This window comes from Eucyclogobius newberryi, unplaced genomic scaffold (assembly GCF_026437365.1).
Source record: "Eucyclogobius newberryi isolate DKJ021-1_F unplaced genomic scaffold, fEucNew1.0.hap1 SCAF_13, whole genome shotgun sequence".
Classification (NCBI taxonomy): domain Eukaryota; kingdom Metazoa; phylum Chordata; class Actinopteri; order Gobiiformes; family Gobiidae; genus Eucyclogobius; species Eucyclogobius newberryi.
In genome coordinates, this window is record NW_027315757.1 from 5,594,607 (window position 1) to 5,607,298 (window position 12,692).

General features: G+C 40.9%; 1 protein-coding gene across 2 annotated transcripts in view; it reads left to right on the top strand.

The window, feature by feature from the left end:
- Nucleotides 1–4,578: 4,578 nt before the first annotated feature.
- Nucleotides 4,579–12,692, top strand: part of cbx1a (chromobox homolog 1a (HP1 beta homolog Drosophila)) — a 30,824-nt gene continuing 22,710 nt past the window's right edge. For both annotated transcript variants that reach the window (XM_072442392.1, XM_072442393.1), the window contains exon 1: nt 4,579–4,740. The gene's annotated coding sequence lies outside the window, so the exon portion shown is untranslated. The remainder of the gene's footprint in view (nt 4,741–12,692) is intronic.

The window sequence follows — 12,692 nt, forward strand, 5'->3', positions numbered from 1 at the left end:
TCTCATGTACTGATGTTCTCATGTTCTCATGTTCTTGTGTTCTCATGTACTGATGTTCTCATGTACTGATGTTCTCATGTACTGATGTTCTCATGTTCTCATGTTCTCATGTTCTCATGTTCTCATGTTCTCATGTTCTCATGTTCTCATGTTCTCATGTACTGATGTTCTCATGTTCTCATGTTCTTGTGTTCTCATGTTCTTGTGTTCTCATGTACTGATGTTCTCATGTACTGATGTTCTCATGTTCTCATGTTCTTGTGTTCTCATGTACTGATGTTCTCATGTTCTCATGTTCTTGTGTTCTCATGTACTGATGTTCTCATGTACTGATGTTCTCATGTACTGATGTTCTCATGTTCTTGTGTTCTTATGTTCTCATGTACTGATGTTCTCATGTTCTCATGTTCTTGTGTTCTCATGTACTGATGTTCTCATGTACTGATGTTCTCATGTACTGATGTTCTCATGTTCTCATGTTCTCATGTTCTCATGTTCTCATGTTCTCGTGTTCTTGTGTTCTTGTGTTCTCATGTACTGATGTTCTCATGTACTGATGTTCTCATGTTCTTGTGTTCTTGTGTTCTTGTGTTCTTTTGTTCTCATGTTCTTGTGTTCTTGTGTTCTCATGTACTGATGTTCTCATGTTCTCATGTTCTCATGTTCCTGTGTTCTCATGTACTGATGTTCTCATGTATTGATGTTCTCATGTTCTTGTGTTCTCATGTATTGATGTTCTCATGTTCTCATGTTCTTGTGTTCTCATGTACTGATGTTCTCATGTACTGATGTTCTCATGTTCTTGTGTTCTTGTGTTCTTGTGTTCTTTTGTTCTCATGTTCTTGTGTTCTTGTGTTCTTGTGTTCTTTTGTTCTCATGTTCTTGTGTTCTTGTGTTCTCATGTACTGATGTTCTCATGTTCTCATGTTCTCATGTTCCTGTGTTCTCATGTACTGATGTTCTCATGTATTGATGTTCTCATGTTCTTGTGTTCTCATGTATTGATGTTCTCATGTTCTCATGTTCTTGTGTTCTCATGTACTGATGTTCTCATGTTCTTGTGTTCTCATGTTCTTGTGTTCTCATTTACTGATGTTCTCATGTTCTCATGTTCTCATGTTCTTGTGTTCTCATGTTCTCATGTTCTCATGTTCTCATGTTCTCATGTTCTTGTGTTCTTTTGTTCTCATGTTCTTGTGTTCTTGTGTTCTCATGTACTGATGTTCTCATGTTCTCATGTTCTCATGTTCCTGTGTTCTCATGTACTGATGTTCTCATGTATTGATGTTCTCATGTTCTTGTGTTCTCATGTATTGATGTTCTCATGTTCTTGTGTTCTCATGTATTGATGTTCTCATGTTCTCATGTTCTTGTGTTCTCATGTACTGATGTTCTCATGTTCTTGTGTTCTCATGTTCTTGTGTTCTCATGTACTGATGTTCTCATGTTCTCATGTTCTTGTGTTCTCATGTTCTCATGTTCTCATGTTCTCATGTTCTTGTGTTCTTGTGTTCTCATGTACTGATGTTCTCATGTACTGATGTTCTCATGTTCTCATGTTCTCATGTTCTCATGTTCTCAGGTTCTCGTGTTTCTTGTGTTCTTGTGTTCTTGTGTTCTCATGTTCTATTTGAGGACAAAATAAATCCAAAGTTCTATTCCGTCATTCCTATAACAATAATAAACTTCTGAACATGTAACTTAATTAGAAATATATATCTAAATATGTGAGTCTCTCATGTGAGTCTCTCATGTGAGTCTCTCATGTGAGTCTCTCATGTGAGTCTCTCATGTGAGTCTCTCATATGAGTCTCTCATGTGAGTCTCTCATGTGAGTCTCTCATGTGAGTCTCTCATGTGAGTCTCTCATGTGAGTCTCTCATGTGAGTCTCTCATGTGAGTCTCTCATGTGAGTCTCTCATGTGAGTCTCTCATGTGAGTCTCTCATGTGAGTCTCTCATATGAGTCTCTCATGTGAGTCTCTCATGTGAGTCTCTCATATGAGTCTCTCATGTGAGTCTCTCATGTGAGTCTCTCATGTGAGTCTCTCATGTGAGTCTCTCATATGAGTCTCATATGAGTCTCTCATATGAGTCTCTCATGTGAGTCTCTCATGTGAGTCTCTCATGTGAGTCTCTCATGTGAGTCTCTCATATGAGTCTCTCATGTGAGTCTCTCATGTGAGTCTCTCATGTGAGTCTCTCATGTGAGTCTCTCATGTGAGTCTCTCATATGAGTCTCTCATGTGAGTCTCTCATGTGAGTCTCTCATATGAGTCTCTCATGTGAGTCTCTCATGTGAGTCTCTCATGTGAGTCTCTCATATGAGTCTCTCATATGAGTCTCTCATATGAGTCTCTCATATGAATCTCTCATGTGAGTCTCTCATATTCACACTGGTGGATATCACACATTTAAACATTTGCCGTTTTCGTAATTGCCAAAGGTATCTGAACATTTAGTCATTATTTATGTATTTGTTTTTCTCAAAAAGTATTACTGTAACTGCATCTGCACTTTGACAAACATTTGCAATCAGAAATTATTTTTCTCTGCTGTTTAAAAGTATAATTACAACTATGTAAAAAATAAAAATCTATATGTATTTTACATTTTCAGTCTCAATTGATATCTATTTATGCATGTTTATAAGCTTTTTGATGGAGCAGATATTTTTTAGACATTTTCCGCAGTGACATTGGAGGCACAAAGCCAAATACTTCACTAAATATCCTTAATACTGTAATATGATGTGGGGAAGAACTTCCTATATACTCTGAACTAAATACTGATTGTACAAAAGAGTTTTGTTCAAATTCCAACTCCTTTTAAGCCGCTCAAATTTTCTGCTATTGGCCATGAAACCTCCGTCCCTTCACAAAAAACATTTTGTTTATGAGACATAAATAATACAATGTCTCCCACAATATATATATATATATTAATATCGATACATTTTACTTACTTTCAATGCTGAAACTCATTGAAACCATGCTTGTTCCAAAAGGGGTCACATCAGAGCTCACTTTTGCCTGCAATTTAGAGGCTGTAAATTGTGGAACCAATTTTCGCATCAACAGCAGAATTTTCAATCAAAAAGTATTGAGGAAGTCTTTGATATTTAATTGAGTATTGAGCATGCCTCTATGTATTTTTTCTTGGCCCAGCTACAATTATTTGTCAAGTTTATTCATGCAGTGGCTTTAATACAAGCACTGTTGAGCGTTTTGTCTGTTCCTGCAACTACTTTTTAAACCTTCTATATATTTTTGTTATATGTTATACACATGCAAATTAATTACAAATAAATAGATAAATAATGTAAAATACTGATTATCTTGCCTAAGATTCATATGACTGCTTTCATCAGATCTAAGTGTTTATTGGCAGTCGATTGGTGTGTGGGCTGTGTTACACATGTGTGTATACTGTATTGCTTGAATGCCTGACTGTAAATAAGCATAAACTCATTCTATTAATCCTCCGCGCCAAATCAATCAAAGCTGAGTATAAAAAAGAGCCAGTGTTGAAAAGGTCAGTGCACTTCGACAGTAATTGTAAAAACACATAACAAGTGCAGAGCTGGCTTTGCCCCAGGCGCCACCTGCTGGTCACGCCAAGGCAGCTCAGAGCTGGTTAAATCCATCAGAATCATGCCATTGTCAAGTGAACAAAATGTACCAACTAAGAATTTACAATAAACAAAATACTAAATATATATAAAATATATAATATAAACTAGAGAGGGAAATAAAAGCAGCTCTGTGCTTGTATCAATTAGAAAAGGAAAATATCCAGGCAGTTAATTGTTCCAGTAAACGGGAATACATTGAGGTTAATATATAGTAAATACATAATAGCAAATATATGAACCTTTTAAATCAGAATGTTCAAAATTGCAGGATGGAGACAACTGAGACAAAGTAAAGTAGACGACGAAACATGATAGATTAACCAACATCTGATCTAAATACTGATGATTTAAAACATTATAACAAAAATATAGGCCACAATGTTGAATTTTCAGGGTAGAAATAGCAGTAAGTAAGTTTGCTTCTCAGCAAGGATTTTTTTTTTAATCTGGCCCCAAATAGTATACCAATTTAATAAAAAGCACAATTTGTGGAGTATGTAAAATGGAAAAAGGGGGGGACGATTGCAGAGTAAATATTCCTTAAGTATTTGCCCAATAAAGTTAAGAAATCAGGACAATTCTCGTCTCTTTCACAAACTCCTCATAAATTTCCCATAAAATCCAACAGTAAATGTGTTTAAACCAGGTCTGATTTTTTTGAATGCTTTTACTTTGTCAAAACTACCTGGATTTGTCTTATGTTGTGATATTTTGAGGTTAATCTCAGTTCAGTTCCACCACTGAAACCACATTATGTTCCACTTCATTCTCAGAATTTTGAACAGTTTTGTCTTCATCACAGTGCTGACAACGAAGTGTGCACCACCATAAAACCGCCGCTAGATGACGTCCTTGTACAGGTTTCTGTGAGGACTGCGGGATGACGTAATCGACTCATAGGGAACCCTCACTCACGACAGCCAATCAGCATCAGGGCCGAGCAGAGCGTCTGTTTTTAGCTTTTGTTGAAGCTGCAGTGAACCCGGAGCAGAGGCTGAGCTGTGTGGAGACATCAGCGGGGACAGGAGACTCCGGAGACACTGGAGACACGGGAGAGAGGAGCAGGAAGAGGAGGAAGAGGGGAAAGAGGAGGAATCATCTGAGGAGGTACTGACAACACGCTGTTAGCATGCAAACACTCTGCAGCCACAGTGCTAGCACAACAGGTGAGCGATCTGTAGCATTAGCTTAGCTGGGGCTAGCTTACCAAACATCACTCTGGTGCTGGAGTGCAGACACTGACATTAGCCTGCAAGAGAACAACTTCTGCGTGAATAAAACTGTGTATACGACTTCAGATTTTACTGACATTGAAGGGCCAATGACAGGTTAGACAACACTTTTCACTCAAACGTAGTGAAGATGATTATCTTGAAGAATTTACTAAACATGGTGTCTATTTTGACCAGTTTCGTGACGTTTATAATGTTCCTTCCTGGTTGGAAGCGGCAGATGTGACAGAAGTTGAAGTAATTCCATAACTGTTATCTAGCAACCATACTGTAAACAAAGGCCAAATTAGGAGAGAAGTCAGAAGTTTCAAAATACAGATATTGTATTGATTTGACAAAAATCCCATAAACGAGACAAAATGTGACTCTTTCTGAACAATTTTAGAATATCGTGAAGGTATAAGACATGTTTAATCTATTTTCTAAAACCCCAAAATGATCCTTTTGAGTAATTATTTGAATTTATACTATATATCCATTGATATTACACAGTAGTTATTATTGTTATGTTTTGTAAAATGAGTGTTTAAACTGTCAGACTGTGGTGTTGTTGTTGTTGTTGTTTTTCAACTTTTATCGTTCAATTTTTCTTTACAAACTGCATGTTGACTGACCCACCAAACTAAGTCATAATTAGAAACGGTATAAATAACGCTCTTGATGAATTGAAGACATAGATAAGATATTCCTTTATTGTCCCACATGGGGAAATTTCATTGGTGCAACGCAGGTAGATACAGAGGTAGATACAGAAGAACAGATCACTTATAGGAAGTTTGAAAAACACTCTCAGTAGAAGATCTCTTATAAACAAAAACTCCCATAGACAAAACCTCCCATTTCCCAACAAGGGATGGAGGGGGAAAATAATAAAGATAAAAATAAATACCATTGCATGTGATCATGACAGTAATTGCACATGAATATGTGTCACGACGGCACATGGATTGCACATGAATTGCACAGTAATTGCACATGAATCACGACAGTAATTGCACATATGACAGAATTGCACATGGTTAGGTCAGTATTGCGAGTGTTCAGGACTAACAGTGTTTGTTATAAAGTCTGACAGCAGCAGGAAGGAAAGACCTGCGAAACCTTTCCTTCACACAGCGAGGGTGGATCAGTCTGTCACTGAAGCTGCTCTCCAGAGCGGAGAGAGTGTCCTGTAGGGGGCGACACTCATGGTCAAGCATAGATATGAATCTAGCCAGGACTCTTCTGTCCCCCACCTCCTGCACCGAGTCCAGAGCGCAGCCCAGGACGGAGCTGGACTTCTTGATGACTCTGTCCAGCCTCTTCCTCTCCCTCTCCCTCTCTGTGATGCTGCTGCTCCAGCAGGCCACACCGTACAGGAGGGCTGATGCCACCACAGAGTCGTAGAAGGTCTTCAGGAGTGGCCCTGTCACTCCAAAAGACCTGAGTCTCCTCAGGAGGTAGAGCCGACTCTGGCTCTTCCTGTACAGTGTGTCTGTGTTGTGAGTCCAGTCCAGTTTGTGGTTGAGTTGAACACCCAGCTGTGGAAGAGGGAGCATGCAGCTGTGCAGGGGGAGGGGCGGGTGACCTATCAAATCTCAAGAAGTGAGCATTTAAATCGGGGGTGTCAAACTCATTTTGGGCCGCGGGCCGAATTTCGACACTCAGGCTGGGTCGCTGGCCGAACATAACGTAAAACATAAAACAATAAAAAATATAATATTTAAAATAAATTACAAACACGTTTGTTCTCATAAACTGAAATGTATTAAGAAAAACAAGTGTCATTTCACCAACACTGTGCTTCAGTTTATGAGCATTACAATTTCAGAGTTGATCTACAGAGATAAACATTTAATCCATTGTTAAATATTGTTAAATAGGTATTTGGAACTGAAAAATATTGTATTTGACTTAACAAAATAAACTTCTCAAGATCTAAAAAAAACCTTTTAAATGTACTAAGTAACATTTCCACGTCTGTGTAGTTCTGTGTAGTTCTGTGTAGTTATCTGTAGTCATCTGTAGTCATCTGTAGTTATCTGTAGTTATCTGTAGTTATCTGTAGTTATCTGTAGTCATCTGTAGTCATCTGTAGTCATCTGTAGTCATCTGTAGTCATCTGTAGTCATCTGTAGTCATCTGTAGTCATCTGTAGTCATCTATAGTTCTCTGTAGTTCTCTTTACTTCTCTTTACTTCTCTTTACACTTGAACTGACACACCATTAAACACAAACACACGTGGAGCGTTTAAGGAGGTTAAGTTACTCCTCTGGCCTTGAAAATATAGAATAAGTGCATAAGCCACAGTGTTCCATCAAACCAAACTCTTTTGTCAAATTGTGGGCCAAATATTATGTACAAAATAAAACAATAAAAAATATAAGAAATAAATAGCTTTTTTACAGCCTAGTAATAGTTGTGGAGACTGTTGCACAAATGTGCAGCAGGTGAAAGACTGAGTCCATATTCATGCAGCAGCAGCAACAGGAACATGCACTTTTGATGTGATTTATCATGTGAAATGTTCATATCACAGACATGTTTCTGCTCAAACTCAATATGAGCTCACTATTTTCCTAGTTTAAGCTGATCTCAGTGACAAAATGATTCATGTAGTGACTCAAATGAGTGCATTGTGTTTGTGTTCAGTCACATTAGTGTGGACACATGTCCTCATGTTCATATTTTATTACATTCTGACCTGTGTTTTTAACTGTGGCTCCTGATCTGTCCAGGTGTTTTCCTCTCAGAGCATCATCACAGAAGTTAGTTTTCTTGTTAGCTCCACTTTTAGCACAGCTCTAACATCCACAAAACCTTCTCCTTTCTTTCTTCCACATGTTTCCTAAACCACACGTCTGTCCTCGCTCAGACCTCTGCTCTGAGGTGCATAAGTGGTGTAAAGTGCACAAACGCGCGTCTTACTTCCCTCTGCACTTCTCCCTCGGCAGTACACATGGCAGTGAAGAGCCGCGCGGGGAGGGGCGGCCACCAGCGGCATTGTGGGACGTGTAGTTTTAGCGATTAAAAACGGTTACGGATGTAACTACGGTTCTATGAACATATTTAATTTAAAAAATATTTTAAATGAAATATGAATTCAAAATGTTTGGCGGGCCGGATTAAAACGTCTGGCGGCCCGGATGTTTGACACCCCTGATTTAAATCATTCACCCACTGTAGATCCATCCTCCTCTTGTAGCCGGCCTCAGCCTGCCTGATCTTCCTCCTCAGCTCCTTCTGCACAGTCCTCAGCTCCTCCTTGTTCCCTGACCTGAAGGCTCTCTTCTTCTCCTTCAGCAGAGCCTTCAGTTCACGGTTAATCCATGGCTTGTTGTTTGGAAAACACCGCACCGTCCGGGAGGGAACAATGTTCTCATAACAGAAGTTGATGTAGTCCGTGATGCACTCTGTGATGGTGTTGATGTCCTCCCCATGTGGGTCATAAAGCTCAGTCCAGACAGTGGTGCTGAAGCAGTCCCTCAGAGCCTCCTCGCTCTCAGCAGACCACATCCTCACCTCACGGGACACCACAGGCTGCCTGCGCACGATGGATTCATACACAGGCCTCAGATGTACAAGGTTGTGGTCCGAGCTGCCCAGGGGAGGGAGGGGGGAAGAAGAATAAGCCTCCTTGGTGTTGGCAAAAAACAAGTCCAATGTTCTATTGTTTCTGGTGGGGCAGGTAACATACTGGGTGTATGTTGGTAGAACAGAAGAGGGAGAAGCGTGGTTAAAGTCACCAGAGACGAGGAAGAGAGCCTGTGGGTGCTGTGTTTGCAGCCTACAAGCAGGGCCGGCCCAGCCTATAAGCGAACTAAGCAGCCGCGTAGGGCCCCGAGGCTTTAATAGGGCCCCCAATCAACCCGTTTTATGCAAAGTGCAAGCGCAGCGTGCGCCACTAGTGTAGTAGCTCTGCTGGCGCGGCAGCGCACACAGCGGTAACATATAACGCACAAACCGCATTTATTTGTAATGACAATCTGGCAACCAAGACACCAAACCTGCGCTGATTGGGCAACTTCATTGTGCGCGAGGAGCTCGAGAGCAAAACATAAACAACAGAACGTGGTCCTCATGTCCAGAGGAATATATCTCCCGATGCCGAAAAACGAAAGAAGAAACTTCTTGACAATGTAAAGAAACTGCAAACTCAACAACACTCTCCAGGTATTGAACTTCTCTTACAAAGAGACGGTTAATGCTGCTGTTTGAAACAACACGAGTCTGTCACGTTAGTTCGCTCAGGCTGGAGGCGAGGAGAGCTCTGCCCCGCGCATAATATGTGTGAATGAAAGATAATAAGCTTCACATTTACACCAGCCCGGGAGTGTCAGCTGCAGGTGAGGCCGGTGAGGGGCCTCTATGCCCCGGGTCACTAAGAGGCGGAGATCCGGTCCGGACGAGCGCCGTCTCGTCCAGAACCTCTGACGTGAAACTTTGGAGTGAACAGTGTGCGGCCCCTGTCCCGGGCCCCTGAGCAGGGCCCCTGTGCAGCCTCAGTCAGAGATGAGCGGGTTTGAGTTTGCGTCCCCCTCTCTCACATCACCATGTGTGAGATCAGGGCCGGCCCAAGCCTTCAGGGGGCCCTAAGCAAAAACATTTTTGGGGGCCCCTCACCACGTCATCAGAATCAGTTTTATTGCCATTGTCAGTAAACAATTCACATATGGGAACTTTCTTCAACGCTAACAAAGCGCAACAAAACTCCAGGGCATTTGTTTGCCAGTTAGTTTATTCTCAACACCTCACAAGCTCAAATATTGATAACTTAAATCCCACAATGCAACTTGGTATTCCGCTGACATCACCTCTACTCCCTGTACAAATAACACACGTCCCAGATATGTTTTTGGGCGTATTTGTGGGCGTTAAGGGTCGACAGCCACATTAGCACATTAGTTTAAATTAATGAACAGGGGGGGTCTGGGGGCCCTCCCCCAGAAATTTTCAGACCTTTTTTGGGTCTTCTAGTGCATTTTAATGTGGTCCAGCCGGCTAAAGTAAGAGTAAAATGTTGAGGTTGTAATGCTATAAAATGATGATGTGATGAAACTGTGCCAGGAGAAAGTGACTAAAGCCAGTTATTAATACATTAGTGTACTTAATTACTCAATACAATATTGGCTATGAAAAATAATTATGGTCAAATTGATTCATTTTAACTGAAAATGTAAAACTAATAGTTATCCTTACTAATTTATCTTTTACTGCTCCCAACTGTTCCTTCTTGCCAAAGTGACAAAACAAGTTATATTAAATTAAACAAATGGCATAAGCATTGCTTGATTAACAATTAACACTGATAAAACAGTGCAAACATGTTATTCCCAGAGAATGAACAGAACGAGAAGTGAAGGTCCAAACCTAGCTATTGTGAAGAGACTGTGTTTCTGGAGCTTTGCCACTTTTGTATGAAAATATATAATATTATTCTATAACAGACGTAATCATAATATGTCTGGTTATTTTTCACTATCAATTTATTATAATTTATAACAAATAGTCTAATGATGCTTTTTAAATAAATTGAAATGTTTTATTGCTCTATTAAAAGTGAATTACAATATAAATGTTTGTTCATCACACACTGGACTCTGTGTGAAACAATGCTGCGATGTGATTGGCTGATGGACCTTACATGCATAAACCTTTACGTTCCTCTTATTCCACTTTAAGAAGTCAAAGTAAAACAGACATCACGAGTTACGATTGATCTCACACATGGTGATGTGAGAGAGAGGGACGCAAACTCAAACCGCTCATCTCTGACTGAGGCTGCACAGGGGCCCGGGACAGGTGCCCGGGACAGGGGCCCGGGACAGGGGCCGCACACTGTTCACTCCAAAGTTTCACGTCAGGTTCTGGACGAGACGGCGCTCGTCCGGACCGGATCTCCGCCTCTTAGTGACCCGGGGCATAGACGCCCCTCACCGGCCTCACCTGCAGCTGACACTACCGGGCTGGTGTAAATGTGAAGCTTATTATCTTTCATTCACACATTATTATGCGCGGGGCAGAGCTCTCATCGCCTCCAGCCCGAGCGAACTAACGTGACAGACTCGTGTTGTTTCAAACAGCAGCATTAACCGTCTCTTTGTAAGAGAAGTTCAATACCTGGAGAGTGTTGTTGAGTTTGCAGTTTCTTTACATCGTCAAGAAGTTTCTTCTTTCGTTTTTCGGCACCAGGAGATATATTCCTCTGGACATGAGGACCACGTTCTGTTGTGTTTATGTTTTGCTCTCGTTCTGCTCGTGCCCAATCAGCGCAGGTTTGGTGCCTTGGTTGCCAGATTGTCATTACAAATAAATGCGGTTTGTGCGTTATATGTTACCGCTGTGTGCGCTGCCGCGCCAGCAGCGCTACGACACTAGTGGCGCACGCTGCGCTTGCACTTCGCATAAGACGGGTTGCCAGATTGGGGGCCCTATTAACGCCTCGGGGCCCTACGCGGCTGCTTAGTTCGCTTATAGGCTGGGCCGGCCCTGTGTGAGATCAATCGTAACTCGTGATGTCTGTTTTACTTTGACTTCTTAAAGTGGAATAAGAGGAACGTAAAGGTTTATGCATGTAAGGTCCATCAGCCAATCACATCGCAGCATTGTTTCATGCAGGAGTCCAGTGTGTGATGTTCTGATCAGAACAAACATTTATATTGTAATTAACTTTTAATAGAGCAATAAAACATTTCAATTTATTTAAAAAGCATCATTAGACTATTTGTTATAAATTATAATAAATTGATAGTGAAAAATAACCAGACATATTATGATTACGTCTGTTATAGAATAATACTATATATTTTTATACAAAAGTGGCAAAGCTGCAGAAACGCAGTCTCTTCACTATAGCTAGGTTTGGACCTTCACTTCTAGTTCTGTTCATTCTCTGGGAATAACCGGAATAACATGTTTGCACTGTTTTATCAGTGTTAATTGTTAATCAAGCAATGCTTATGGCATTTGTTTAATTTAATATAACTTGTTTTGTCACTTTGGCAAGAAGTAACAGTTGGGAGCTGTAAAAGATAAATTAGTAAGGATAACTATTACTTTTACATTTTCAGTTAAAATGAATCAATTTGACCATAATTATTTTTCATTGCCAATATTGTATTGAGTAATTAAGTACCATAATGTATTAATAACTGGCTTTAGTCATTTTCTTCTGGGGGAGAGTCCCCAGACCCCCCCCCCTTGTTCATTAATTTAAACTAATGTGCTAATGTGGCTGTCGACCCTTAACGCCCACAAATACGCCCCAAAACGTATCTGGGATGTGTGTTATTTGTACAGGGAGTAGAGGTGATGTCAGTGGAATACCAAGTTGCATTGTGGGATTTAAGTTATCAATATTTGAGCTTGTGAGGTGTTGAGAATAAACTAACTGGCAAACGGATGCCCTGGAGTTTTGGTGCGCTTTGTTTGCGTTGAAGAAAGTTCCCATATGTGAATTGTTTACTGACAATGGCAATAAAACTGATTCTGATGATGTGGTGAGGGGCCCCCAAAAATGTTTTCGCTTAGGGCCCCCTGAAGTCTTGGGCCGGCCCTGCCTACAAGTGCAGGAGAGCAGTGCTTCACAAGCATATTCAGCATTGGCAGACGGGGCCACATAGACTGCGATCAAAACCACATGTGAGAACTCCCGGGGCAGAAAATATGGCCTCATGCCAATAGCCAATAGTTCAATATCCCTGTTACATAGCTGCTCCCTCACTGTGCAGTGTTTGGGTTTGCACCAGCTCGTGTTCACACACACAGCCAGACCTCCACCTCTTTTCTTTCCGCATTCTCTCGTTCTGTCCGCCCGCAGCAGATGAAAATTGTCCAAACCTACAATA